The sequence below is a fragment of the Bos grunniens genome, chromosome 2 (genome assembly GCF_055505025.1).
Source record: "Bos grunniens cultivar Pamir isolate PY7600 chromosome 2, Bosgru_T2T1.0, whole genome shotgun sequence".
NCBI lineage: Eukaryota > Metazoa > Chordata > Mammalia > Artiodactyla > Bovidae > Bos > Bos grunniens.
Genome location: NC_141166.1, coordinates 32,555,704 through 32,570,719, shown reverse-complemented (window position 1 = coordinate 32,570,719; position 15,016 = coordinate 32,555,704).

Below are 15,016 nucleotides of genomic sequence, written 5' to 3'. Positions count from 1 at the left end.
TTCCCAACTCCTAGCAAAAGAGAAATAGACAGCTGGGGTGTTAAGGTCAGCCTCCTCACAAGCACATTCACACACTCAAAACCATGTTGTTGGCAAACGAAAGGGATGCTTGGTGCTTCAGAGGCTCCTAAGAACTGGAGAGAAGCTCAGAGCTTGCAGCATCTGCGGGGCCAGATGCCAGACTTGGCGAGGGGGTAGCGCTTCCAGAGAGGAGAATGGCTGTGTGGGCGGTTGAGGGAGGGGCCCTGAGAGCTGGACGGGTGTGGCATGGTGCCAGGTGAGGGAACTGTTGAACTGCCAGCCTTAGGCCACTCGGGGCCTGTGTGCCGTCTGTCTCATAGAGACATGAGCCCAGAGAGATCACTGTCTCCACAGTTCAAAGCAATAGCCAACATGTGATGATAAACGAAAACTCTAATTTTTCATGCCTGGGATGGTAGGGAGTGGTGAGTGCTGTGATCCACAGTTGCAAGTGCCTCTTCTAAAGGGACAGCCACCACCCACAGGTCGCCACGTGGGTGTACAAAATGAGGGTTATCATGCTTGGGGCTTTTTTTTTTTCTTAAGAGAGAAACTCTATTTGTGCTTGTGTGTGTGTGTGTGTGTGTGAAATATCCTTACTTTTTAATGCGGGCTCAGAAGTCTGAGATTTTAAGTTCACTTGCTGGCCCTGGGGCTTGAGGAACACACAGTGGAGGGTGGCGTCCTGCAGTGTCACCTCTGGTCAGCTTTGTCGTGAACCAGCCACTCCAGCCGGGAGAGGCCCAGCTCTGGGCATGGCCCTGCGTGGCACACGGGACTGTGGCAGGTGGTGGCGGAGCCAGGCAAGGTCCCTGATAGGACTCTAAAGTCCCAGGGGCAGGGAGGACCCAAAAAGGGTGACAGGGAATCCCTACTGATTAGCTTATGGGTGGCTTTCATCTAAATTGGGGGAATCTAAGGGATGTGACCTTTCTTGGTGTCATGGGTAAGGCAGAGCCAGCAGTTCATGTGGGTCACAATGGTTTCATTGCCTCTCTCACCACAGCCCTGAGAACTAAAAAGCAACCACATTGTGTTAACAGATTCATACGGGCCGACTGGCCTAAAGGGACAAGGTAATGGGATTGTGAATACAAGCCTAAGGACGCGGAGTTGGACAGACCATGCTCCTTGGCTCACAACTCAGCCGCCATATGGTTTAGGGCAACTTATAGTTTCTGGGCCTCCATGTCCTCATCACTGTGGAATAAGTGTGAAGCAACACCTACCAGCTGGGCCGCAGAATGGACTTATTTAATGCACAGGAATGCTTAGCACGCTGCCTCTCTCCTAATGAGTAGCCTGTAAACGTCAGCTGCCTGTACACGTCAGCTATCACTCCTGTCCCCAACTCCAGGTCTCCAGACGTCTCAGTCTCCATAGCCGGTGCTGGAGATGTGCTGTGAGTAACACATGGTGTCAAAGTCTCAGGATAAAAGCAACAACATACAATATCTCACTAGTGTTTCCTATACTGCTTACATGTTGAAATGGCACTGATAATACCTTGGATATATTGGGTTAACTAAAACAGATCATAAAAATTAATTTCACCTATTTCCTCTTCTTGATGCAGCTGTTAAAAAGTTTAAAATCCCATGTGTATGAACTTCTCCGTGGTCCAGTGGTAAAGAATCTGCCTGCCAGTTCAGGGCATGTGGGTTCAATGCCTGGTCCGGGAAGATCCCACATGCCGCAGGGCAACTAAGCCCGTGTTCCACAACTGCTGAGCCTGTGCTCAGCAACAAGAAAAACCCCACAATGAGAAGCTCATGCACTGCAGCCAGAGAAAGGCTGTGCACAGCAATGAAGACCCAGCACAGCAAAAAAAAAATTTTTTAATCCCATGTGTGGCTTATGTTAAATTTCTGTTGGACAGCATTGATCTGGAACATGGAATAATGCCTGACCCAAAGTAGGCCCTCAAGAAATATATGTTAAATGAGTGCATGTGAATGAATGGATCGATGGATGGATGAATGATTTCCATGGGTTTCTCAGGGCTTTGTCTTCTCGTTTGAGCCACATGCTGTTTTTCTGGATCCCCTCTCCCCTACACGGAATGCCCACCACAGACTCCCAACTGTCAATCATCCCTGGACAACCCTCCAGCCCCTATACCTCATCTATAATACCTAGGGATGGGGGCTCCAGGAGAGGAGAGCCTTGAAAAGGACACACACCCAGGAAACAGCAGAGCGAAGAGTGGAAGCAGAATGTCTGCCCAGGCGTGGGCACTTAAACACAACCTTATTTTGCCAGGGAAGCTCTAGATTTTTATAAACATGTCTTCTTTGAGGCAGGTGGAAATTCTCAGGGTAAGGCAGAGTAAAGGTCACATGGATAACTAGCAAAATATGAGCTCTCTGGAGACCATGCCATTCCAAGGTCAACCTTAGCCCAGCCACCCACCACTCTAGGAAGCGTTGAGGTTGCAGCCCTTTAAGACAGAAATCAACAGTCCTCTCATTTGGGGCACTCTGTCGTATCTTTAAGTAAAAGGGCCTTGGGGTGTCCTTGTAATAGTGATAATGGTATTGAAAAAAGCCAAAGGATTTGGCAATAGCTCTTTGGAAGTCTCTGAAATCATTACCATTATTGATCTAGAGACGCTGCCAGTTGGCACTTGCCAGGTTGTTTCTCAGTTACACACACACACATACCCCCCACTACCAACACCACCACCAAAGTGCAGGCCCAGGGAATCATGTGTTCATCAGTAAAGACTGTGGACAACACACTTGGAGTCACTTAAATCTAAATGTGAGACAGTTACATAATGTTATAAATATTTGCAGGGAGGAAGGCTGAGAAAGGCAAGCAGCAAATGATAAGAAGGACCAGGGTATATGAGAGTGATGAAAATACAAGACAAACATAAAACTGGGTGATTTTTTTCTCCAGTATTGATCACTTTCTGATAACGGCTGCAAGTCTCTCTGTCCTATTTCTTCTGAGGACCTCAGAACAATTTACAGGTTACACTCATCGTTCCCAAGCCCTGATAAGGCTTGTGGGTGAGCAGAAGCTAGTGTTTACACTGAGTGAATGGGAAGTGCTGGCCCGAGGACTCACCATGCAGCCAGAGCAGGCCTCGCAAGCCACCTACACCAACATCGCTCAACTGCGTGGTGATGCTAGACTATCCTCCAGATGCTCAGAGACCCCAAAGGGGGAACACAGCTTCGTTCTTACTCTTGAGAATCTAAGAAGGTGAAGAAAATAGAACAGAAGCACCTAATGTTCAGGGGAACTCAGACCAAAGAAAGTCAACTACTAGCCACAATTGGACAGGGTTGCAAACATAAGGAACAGAGGTTGCTGGAAACACTGCTTTGAGCAGAAAGTAGAGCTGCATTTTAAAGGTGAAAGAGGCTGTTTTTTGACTAGAAAGGAAGGATGGAGCCTTTTGATTTGTAGGTAGGCCCTGAGGCCTGGAGGCATGGTATGAGCAGGCGGATAAACTGATTGACCTTGCTTGTAACATTATAGAGCTGGACAAGACTCTTGAGAGTCCCTTGGACAGCAAGGAGATCAACCCAGTCCATCCTAAAGGGAATCAACCCTGAGTATTCATTGGAAGGACTGATGCTGAAGCTGAAGCTCCAATACTTTGGCCATCTGATGTGAAGAGCCAACTCATTGGAAAAGTTGAGTTGCATGGGCGATGCTGGGATCCTGGGAAAGATTGAAAGCGGGAGGAGAAGGGGACGACAGAGGATGAGATGGTTGAATGGCATCATCGACTCAGTGGTGGACAGGGAAGCTTGGCATGCTGTAGTTCATGGGGTCATGAGCAATAGGACACAAATGAATAACAACACAAAGTACTAAATGGGAACCATCCTTGAAGTTGCTTTTAAGACAGTCCTTATGCAAGGTGGTCACAGGGAGCTTGGGCAGAATTAAGTAGATTGGGCCAAAAATCACCCTTTTGGTCATGGCTGTCATTGATGGCCTTGCCATCTTGCTTAATCAGCTGGGTTTTTCAATAAAACTGAGTTTACTGCTCTCAGGGCTCCCAACGTGAAGGAGCTGGGTCAGGTGGGGGTGGGTGCTGAGCTGTAGGAACTGGGTTTGGCCGGCTCCCTGGAAACACCCACCTGCTGAGAGCTCCAGGTGTCTCCTTGCCGGCGTGATGAACATGACACAGACACAAAAGTGGGGCAAGTAGGAGAATGAATTGAAATAAAGGAAAGAAAGCAACCTGTGAAAAACCAGCAAACAAGATGCCATCAGCAGTGAAAGTCAATGAGGCAAACACCATCTGGCCCTGAAAATGAATGGAGCGAAAAAGGATGGCCTGGCCTCCTGGGGATTCAGCCTCCAACTGGGCTCAGAGTCACATCCAGGCCTGCCTGCCTAACACTAGCCTGGGCTGAGGGGACAGGCGGCAGTGTGTTTCTGCTGAGCAGGACCTTGGAGAGAGACTTGTCCCTTGATAATGTATCAGGGCATATTTCCACCTAATGGAAACTCTTCAGCAGGATGAGTTATAGTAGAGCTGCTTTATTTCCATTTGCACTTAAGAGCAGAATTCAGGGCTTTGAATCCAGTGAGCTGTCCTTGAGACAACACAGCTGGTTTGCATCTGCCCACCTGCATTCACCGGAGAAGGCAATGGCATCCCACTCCAGTATTCTTGCCTGGAAAATCCCATGGACGGAGGAGCCTGGTAGGCTGCAGTCCATGGGGTCACTAAGAGTTGGGCACGACTGAGTGACTTCCCTTTCACTTTTCACTTTCATGCATTGGAGAAGGAAATGGCAACCCACTCCAGTATTCTTGCTTGGAGAATCCCAGGGACGGGGGAGCCTGGTGGGCTGCCGTCTATGGGGTCGCACAGAGTCGGACATGACTTTTAAGTGACTTAGCACCTGCATTCACTCATTCATTTCTAGGTTTATCCAGCCTTCCATTCATTCATCCCTCCTTTCCTCCCTTTTCCACCTCCACTGCTTTAGTCCATCCTCAGTATGTTGCTCTCCAGCCCTTGCTGGGCCTCCTCTATAGCCTGTTTCCCTCTGAGCCCTCTTCTATGCGGCCAGCAGAGCTTCCAAGCCCAGATCTGCTCTAATATCCCCCAGTCTTCAACAGCTCCCCACAGCTCACATGTAATACCCCCCATGATGGGGCCACTGCCCCCCAGCCCACCTCATCTCTTGCTGTATCATCCCTCCTCATACCCCAGTCCACACTCCATTCATGCCCAGCTATTACAGGCCACCAGTGAGTGCCATTGCTTCATGCTTTAGTATCTTTGCTCATACACACTCCTCGTCCTGGAGCATCTTCCCTTTTGTCTTCTCCCACGTCGCCTCACCAATATGCTGCTGATACTTGTTTAAGCATAAAGACTAAGTGTGGCAGCCATGAAAATGTGCCCTCATATCTCCTGTTGCAGGGAACATCATTAATGATGCCCCCACCTACTGTCCTGCTGGTCCTGCCACCATGTTCTTGCCAACGCCGTGGTTTTTGTGGACTCTTCCCAGCCACTGACTGGGCACAGCAGGTCACTAAGGCAGCCCCAGCCAACAAGATCTGAGATTCCTCCAATGGCAACTTGGGCTCAAGGACTCCCCATTGTCCTGGCCACAGCTTTCTTGGGACTGCCCTGCTGTCTGAGACTCTCCCTACTCTATCCTCCTTTCCCACAGCTGTCACGCTGACTATAGTCTGAGGGCTCTTCTTACCACCTCTGCTCTCCCTACCAACGAATCTCTTGCATGTCTAACCCTCTTTTTGCATGCATGTGTGCTAAGTCATTTCAGTCGTGTCCAACTCTGTGCGACACTATGGACTGTAGCCCGCCAGGTTCCTCTGTCCATGGGAATTCTCTAGGCAAGAATACAGGAGTGGGTTGCCATGTCCTCCTCCAGAGGATCTTCCCAACTCAGGGATCAAGCCTGCATCTCTTATGTCTCCTGCATTGGCAGGCAGGCTCTTTACCACTAGCCCCACCTGGGAAGCATGAACCAGAACTAATGGATCAAGTTAACATCACCTCTGTCCTGAAGGCTTTCCTAATCTCTCTCACGTAGACTTGAACCCACCCATCTACCTTTGATGTACTGTTAATGATGACACTGTAACTCTTCGCTGTAATTATCTGTCTATATGGCTGCCTTCACCTGCCAGACTGCAAAATCTGTGAGGACAATGGGTCCACAGTCTGATCTGTCTTGTTAACATCACTGCCTAGAACAGTGCCTGTTATATTTGGATGCACCATAGTATTTATGAAATGAGTCAATGATTGATCTAGTTATCCATTTATTTAGTTCCCATTGCCTGAGACCATGCGTAGGTGCTGAGGATAGAAAGGGGCACAAATCCAAATCCCAGGGGACTTCCCTCGTGGTCCAGTGGTTAAGACTCTGGGCTTCAAATGCAGGGGCGCATGGGTTCCATCCTTGGATGGGAACTAAGATTCCCACATGCTGCATGGAATGGCCAAAAAGTGAGGGGGCACTCTTGGGCTACTTGGTGGAATCAGCATGCATATATATAACTATCTTAAAAGTGTGAATGGAATAGCTGCTATCAACATGGTACAAGGAAAGGACATAAGAACCCAGAAGAAGAGTTCTTCCCACTGGGTGGTGGAGGAGGAGCCATCAGGAAAGGCTTCTGAGAGAAGGTGGCATTTGGAGTGGGTCCTGTAGGATTTGTAGGATTTATGCATCGAGAGTGACAGGAGGGACCTTCCAGGCCAGAGAGATTGCAGAAACCAGGTGATGTGATGCAAGCCATTTTGTGTGGCTCAGACAATAAACAATCTGCCTGCAATGCAGGAGACCCGGGTTCAATCCCTGGGTTGGGAAGATCCCCTGGAGAAGGAAATGGCAACCCACTCCAGTATTCTTGCCTGGAGAATCCCATGGACAGAGGAGCCTGGCAGGCTACAGCCCATGGGGTCACAAAGAGTCAGACACGACTGAGTGACTTAACATATTCACATTTACATTGTGAAAATAGTCAAATACGCACAAAATGGAATGTAACTTGCTTGTTTTACTCTCTGTTTTGTTGGTGGTGCTGCTGCTGAAGAAAGTTTTGTTTATTTGATGTTTGTTTGTTTACTCTGCCTGATTCCCCAGGGTCACCATCTGCCTCGGAGCCCAGAAAGCCCCTCACCTTGTTTGTTTTCAGATTTTTCACATTGTCAATCTCCTTGACTGACTTTCCCCAGTTACATCTGGCAGGTTCCGAGGCCAGGACTGGCACCTGGGAGGCTTCAGGCATTTGGCTGGACAAGCAGGAGCCTGCAGTGACTATCCTGGCTGGCACGTCCCCAGGCAGAGAATGGCCTGTCTCCTATTATCAGGGCCCAGAGGGTCCCAAGGGCTGGAGCCCAGAGTGGGCATGGGGAGGGAGCGTGGTGTCAAACATCCCATCCACCATCACCTGCCGTTAGAAGGCACCATCTGGCTGCTGCTTGAAAACACTCGCCTCGGGAGGATTAGGAAGGTGGAGACAAAGGGGTGGGAGAGAGAAGGGGGCAAAACCAGGTGCCTGCAGCCTGGACAATGCTGGCTCTGTGCTGGCCAGCTTTGCCTACATCTTCTTCCGGCACACGCAGAGCTTGGCCAGCAGGAGGCCACTCTCAAAGACACGCTGCAGATGTGCTCGGCGCCTCCCAGCCGGGCTTCACTCAAGTGTGTGCTGGCAGCAAAAGCTCATGATCTTGGGAAAAACTCTGATCTGGAGGCCCAGGGCCAAAATGCACTTGGGGGAGGCCGCTCCCGGAATCCAACCTGAGGTCCTCCTCCCTGCCATTGATGTCTCTTAGCTCGTCAAGTCAATTCTCCGTTGCAAATTTCCTGGCTCTCAAACATTCCTTGGGCTTCCCTGATGACACTGTTGCAGGAAGGGGGAACCCTTCCAGGGCCCGAAACTGGGCTCTCGTCCAACACTCGGAAATGAATTGTTCGAGAAGACACATGTGCTGACAAAGCAAGAGATTTTATTGGGAAAGGGCACCAGGGTGGAGAGCAGTAGGGTAAGGGAATCCAGGAGAACTGCTCTGCCGCGTGGCACTCGCAGTCTCGGGTTTTATGGTGATGGGATTAGTTTCTGGGTGCTCTTTGGCCGATCATTCTAATTCAGAGTCTTTCCTGGTGGTGCACGCATCGCTCAGCCAAGATGGATGCTAACAAGAGGGATTCTGGGAAGTGGACGGACACGCGGTGTCTCTTTTGGACCTTCCCTGAACTCTTCCGGTTGGTGGTGGCTTATTAGTTCCTTATTCCTTATCAGGACCTCCTGCCATAAAACAACTCATGCAAATGGTTACTATGGTGCCTGGCCAGGGTGGGCGGTTTCAATCAGTGTGCTTCCCCTAACAGCACCATGGTAAAGAATCCACTTGCCAATGCAGAGATGCAGGAGATGTGGGTTCAAGCCCTGGGTCCGGAAGACCTCCTGGAGGAGGAAATGGCAACCCATTCCAGTATTCTTGCCTGGAGAATCGAATGGACAGAAGAGCCTGGCAGGCTACAGTCCAAGGGGTTGAGAGTGTAACAGGTAGGAAAGGCAGGGGTTTCCAAACAGAAGAAATAGGCTGCAAGTGTCAGACATGTTTCTTATCTCTCTTAAACGGCAGGAGGAAACAAACTAGTGTTATATTTTTCCCTCTCTCTATACAAATTTAAAAAGAGGTTTCTCTTAAAACTCTGTGTTGCCATAATGACACCTGGTTCCACCTGAACTTAACTTTTCTCAAACCTTGAGCTAACCAATGCATTTTTCTTATGGAAATGTGTCTCTTAAGCTCTGTTTATGTACTATGCATTTACCCCAGACTGTCTTCAAGTCAGTTCCACCTAAAGGCTCAGAACTGACTTGACAAACCAGTATGTTAAACATACATACATTGTTCTCTTAATCTATGTTAATGAAACTATATATTTGTATGGGAATCTGCCTTTCTTCAAGATTCATGTCAATTGTTTTATGGCCCGGGATGCCTCACCTGGTGCCAAGATGATCTCAAAATGCATCTTGTGGGTGAGGGGCCTGGTACCATTCTCTGAGTTTTGAGACATTTCCTTTCTTTCATTAGCAGACTGCTAGTAGCTATATGGCACCCCACTCCAGTACTCTTGCCTGGAAAATCCTATGGACGGAGGAGCCTGGTAGGCTGCAGTCCATGCGGTCGCTAAGAGTCCAATACAACTAGCGACTTCACTTTCAGTTTCACTTTCATGCATCAGAGAAGGAAATGGCAACCCATTCCAGTGTTCTTGCCTGGAGAATCTCAGGGACAGAGCAGCCTGGTGGGCTGCCATCTATGGGGTCACACAGAGTCGGACACGACTGAAGTGACTTAGCAGCAGCAGCAGTAGCTATATAACATCCAGCTAAAGACTAGCAGGGGAATATTCTTTCTGCCCCCTTCTGATGCCTATGTCAGAAGCTTTCTCTATCTCTTTTATGCTTTAATAAAACTTTATTACACAAAAGCTCTGAGCAATCAAGCCTCGTCTCTGGCCCTGGATTGAATTCTTCTCCTCCAGAGGCCAAGAATCCTGGCGTCTTCTGTGGTTCAGCAACAACCTTTCTGGGTGGCAAAGAGTTGGACAAAATTGAGCACACATGTACCCAAACTTACCTTATCACAGAACCATAGGAACACAGAACTTGGAAGCCCAAGGACTCCTCTACTCTACCTGGAAGGGCAGCCCCTTCTCCAAAGTTCTAAAGTTCTCAGGAAAAATGTGCTCGGGCTTCCTCCAACTACAAGGTACCTATTCTCCAAAAAGATTTTAATCGTTGTTTTCAATGCTCACTTAATAAATGGTCTATGTATGTACCATAATTTTTTAAAACTACAAAAATATTACATGAGTTTATTCTTCTTATCAAAATGCAAGCAACAGAGGGAAAGTTCCTCTTCACATTCCCCAACTTGACCCTCAAGAAGCTCTAACCAGTTTGGCGGTATCCATCTATATTCTTTCATGACTAAGTGACTGAACTGAACTGAACTGATCCATATTCTTTCAGAGTACGGTATTTTAAAACTGAAATCTGGGTGGGGTTCCTCTTTGGCTGCTTGACACATATGTGATCATTGTGCATACTACCCTGCAGATGATAGTTTTTAGTTAACAACGTGACTTTGAGATCTGTCCTGGTCGGTCCCCCCAGATCTATGACATCCTGTGTGCTGTGAGTGATACCCTGTGGTTTCAGTTTCTCACACATCTTCACTCCCATGTTGACAGACATTGAGGTTTATTTCCATCATTATTATGATGCTCCCACTCTGATCCTCATTTCCCAAGCTCTTTGAGAAGGGAACATCTGCCACTGTCTCTCTAGGAGACTTCCAAAGAAATAGAACTCCTAGGTTGACGGGTATGTGCACTTTACACTTAATAGAACATTACCAAATGGCCCTCTGAAAGAGCACAGTGATTTATCAGCCTACCCACAGGGTGGGGCAGGTGGCCCTTGCTGGTCTAACCAGCATCCCTTTTCATCTCCTTTTCCCTTGGTGCATTCCACCGCAGGAGCTGAGAAGATAAATAATCACTTTCCAAGCCTCTCCTGCAGCTAAGGGTGGCTCTGTGATACATTTCTGGCCCAAAAAAAAAACACAAAAAACAAAACAAAAAAAAACCACGTGGAAGCCTCTAGGAATAGAAATGTGGTTCTAGGAAAGATTTTGCTTTTTCTGATATAAAGAAAGGATGAGACAGGGTCATCCCTTATTCCTTTCCTACTTTGAGCTATCATAGTCTACTTGAGACTCTAAGGTTATAGCTGTGGGTGACAAGTCGACAGGCTAAAGGTGCCTGAGCAGAAAGACAGAAAGGGCCCGGATTGTCAGTTATATTATGGCCAGCAGCCACTTACTCTGGATGTCTCATTGCAGATGAAAAATAAAAGCTCAGTTGTTTCAGCTCCTGCTAGTCAGGTATCTTTACTTGCAGCTGAATGAAAACCACACAAGACAGAACATTGGTGCCAGGTACCCATTTTTGCTTTCACTTAACCTTGTTTTTTATATGCTATGGTAATGGTAGAACTTTCCTATTACTCTTTCGAGCAATAAAATGATAATAGAAGTAATTTATTCACTGCCTACTTTTTAGAGAGTTGTGCTTATTTATTTGGCTGCACCAGGTCTTAATTGTGGCGTGTGGGATCTATTCACTCACCAGGGATCAAACCTGGACCCCCTGCATTGGGAGCTCAAAGTCTTAGCCCCTGGACCATCAGGGAAGTCCTCGATGCCTACTTTATGTGCATTATTTATGATGTTACAAAGATCCTGAGAGGCAAATTGATTATTTTAAAGAGGAAGGAAACAGAGACCAAAAGAACAAGTGACTAGCCCACAGAGGAGTTGTGGCTGCTTCACAAGGCCCCAGACATAAAGTCAGGAACCCGGGGTGGCTTACTTAACCCAGTAGGAACAATAGCAGTAGCAGTAAGATGGCACTTGTGTATGGGGCCATGCCATTTACATGGTCAATGCCAGGGAGAATGGGAAAACTTTGGTCATGGCTGGTGGTCAGGGTCTTGCTCTCAGCTTGGCCTCTTGCCTTCTGCTCTGAGTCTTAGTGTCCTGGCTTCTGTCCTGTGGCCTCATAACTGGATCCTGCCCATTTCTATGCCTTTAAATTGGAGTTCTGATTACTGTCTATCTACTTGTCATTTTAGGCCCTGTCACTGTGTCCCCCAAAGTAATCTTAAGAAAAAAATTTTAAAGGAACTGCTTAAAAAAACACTTTTCATGTATGCCTATGCATATTTCCCTCCTATTTAATCATTGACAACCTTGAACAGATTTATGAAAATAATTAGGGGATGATGATAGTTGAAAATGCTTCTGCTGTGCTGACTTGGGCCCCAAACCAACAGGAAAGAGGGGCAACCCACCCCAGTGCTTTGGCCCCAAATCAATGTACCATGGATCTCACTCAAAGTTCTGTCATGGAGTGTATGGAGATCTTTGTATTCATGATGGATATTTTCAGTTGCAAGAAAGATATATCCGGCTTAGACTAATGCAAGTAAAAATAGGATTTACTGGCAAATGTCCTGGGATATCTAGCAGAGACACTAGATCAATCATGGATCTGGGAGAGAACCAGCATCGTCTCTCTCCTGCTGTTTTGCTTTGTATGTCTCCACTTGACCTTATTCTGATAGGTAAGTGCTCTCTATGAATGTGTGGCAGAAAGTGGGGTCTTTCATTTTCCCTGACTCCCAGCTAGCAGCCATGGTGGAAGGAAACCATTTCCCACTAGCTCTGGTAGAAAAATCCCAGGGGGGACTTGGATTGCTTTTGGTTACATGTCTACTTCTGAACCAGTCCCTGTGGACAGAGGAATAAGATACTTTGGTCATCCAGACCTGGGTGAAGTGGTTTCAGGGCTTAAGCCCAACTAAGACCACATGATGTATGTTCCCCTTGGGAAAGAGTGTTTCTGTGTGCTAGATGGATAAAAGCAACAGGCAGGCACCAAACTGATTTGAGAAGACCTGAGATGATGCTTCAGCCTTGAGGCTTTTGAGGGAGGAACTAGGGCTTACCATAATGTCCCCATGGGACTTCCCTGGTGGTCCAGTGGTTAAGAATCCACATTGCAATGCAGGGTACGTGGGTTCAATCCCTGGTTGGGAAACTAAGATCCCACATGTTGAGGGGTAGCTAAGCCCTCACACCACTGCTAGGGAGCCTATGCTCTACTGAGCCCACCTGCAGCTGCATTGATGAAAGATCCCTCATGATGCAATGAAGCTTCCTTGTGTTGTAATTCACACTCAATGTAGCCAAATAAACAAATACTAAAAAAAAATAATAATGTCATCACGATTTACTAGGTAGGAGTGGACTCAGCACGCTCAGAGTTTCTACATCCCTTTTTTGAAGAGATTCAGTGGCCTGTGTTGGAGGGTGTGGAGAGTCTCCATCTCAACAAGACATCCGTTGAAATGGTGATTGGCTGGGGCAGAAAAGGTGATATCCCAGATCCAACCTCTAGACAAAGAGGCTGCTCAAACCAAGTGACAAAACAGAGCCCAGAGGACCTGAGAAAGATGACTCTTTTCCTGCCTCTTGCCACCTGTTACCTGGGTGTCTTGGTCCTCCCAAGGGAATCCAGAGAGCTGCTCAGTAGAGAGACCTTTTGAGGTGTCACTTTTGAGGAAATGCATTGATCATTCACTGTACTACATTCTATGTGTTTGTGGGTCAAATGCACACCCACAGTTGTGATCTTCTCAGCTAAAAGTACTTCGACAGCCTAGCACCTGCTCGATGATGATTGAAATTCCACCCCTTACAGAGTGACTCCTCTTGCTTAAGAATGATCTCCTCTTAAAAATGCTAATTCCACAGGAGAGAGAAGGTTGTTAACTTATTTACAGTTAGTAAGAGGAATCTTATCAAGCTCTTTCATGAGAACAGCTTTTGATCAGAAATGCTGAGCCTCTTCTCACTAGAATCTAGTAACCAGACCATGAGATCCCTGAAGGTGATTATATCCAGTTTATATTTGAGACACCCACCTGGCAAGAACCTTCCACATAGCAGTTTCTCACTGCAAGTTTTTCTGTGAAGAATCTTCAAATTACTTCAAAATTTATAATAAAATTATATTATGCACAATTGTGTGTAACTGCAGGTTAGAGGGAGAATGAGGAGGAGGAAGCTCGTCCAACATTTGGGCTTAACCTAGAGTCAAAGAGATGGCGATAAGGTAGAGGAGAGAAACCCTGAGTTCAGGAGATTCTGAACATTTGAGTGGGAAGCACCTAGAAAACATGTTAGTGTCTGAATTATTTAAAATGCTGATGAGAGCATTGACCTTCCCATAGCCTAAAGAATGCAGAGGTCTTGGCAGACCTCAGCCAACTCTGAGGGCAGATGATACAGATGGTGCCTGGGTCATGTTCAGCTGGTATAAGGCTCATTCACTCTTCTCCAACACGTCTTGAATCAAGATAAACCTTTTAAATGCATTTTCACTTTTCTGAAAGGCCATATAATGTAGTGGTTAACAGCCCAACATATAAAGACTGTAGAGATATAGATTCTAGTGTGGCCGTGCACAGCGATGTGACCATGTGCGACAGGTTTAACCTCTTCATGCCTCAGTGTCCTCACCAGAGAAACAAAAATAATAGTAGTCCCCAACTTTGTGGAGTTGTGCTGGGACATTAAATGAGTTAACATACATAAAAAGTTTGAGATGTGCCTTGGCGTATGGAAAGTATTATGTTGTTGTTGAGTTGCTCAGTTGTGTCAGACTATTTTGCAACCCCATGGACTGTATAGCCCGCCAGGCTCCTCTGTCCATGGTAGTTCCCAGGCAAGGAAACTACAGTGCGTTGCCATTTTCTTCTCCAGGGGATCTTCCCAACCCAGGGTTTGAACCCATATCTCCTTCCTTGGCAGGTGGATTCTTTATCACTGAGCCACCAGGAGAGCCTGGAAAGTACCATAAGCTTGGCTATTTTTATTATTTCCCTAAAGTGATAGGGGAAAGGAAAGCCATACTAGGCGGATAACTTGAATATCCCTTTTCTTATTTAACAGAAGCAGAAGCAGACTGTCCCCTCTCCATCAGAGAGGGCCCCTCAGGATCGGGGATGCCCTGGAGATGCTCCATGCCATGCTGCTGCCTGGCCCAGGTACTGTGCCCTTCCTTGCTGGCGGGGCCTTAGGTGGACAGCAGGGCACCAGACTTTGACCAGCACCATGGGCACTGAGGATGCTGTTTTCACAACTTTTCTGTCTCGAAAATTAAGAAGGCATGGAAACAGGGTAAGCCTGCTTCTCTTTTCTTCCTAAACCTAAACCCTTCCTAAACCCTCCTCAACCACGGCTTCTTTTCCCTAAATATCTACTAAGCCCTTGGATCAGAGTTGAGTGTGATGGGGAGGTATGTGGCACATGGTATGGGTCACTCATTACAAGATGAGAGACTCACCTGAATGACCAGTGATCAGGGGCCAGGAGGACAGTTCATGC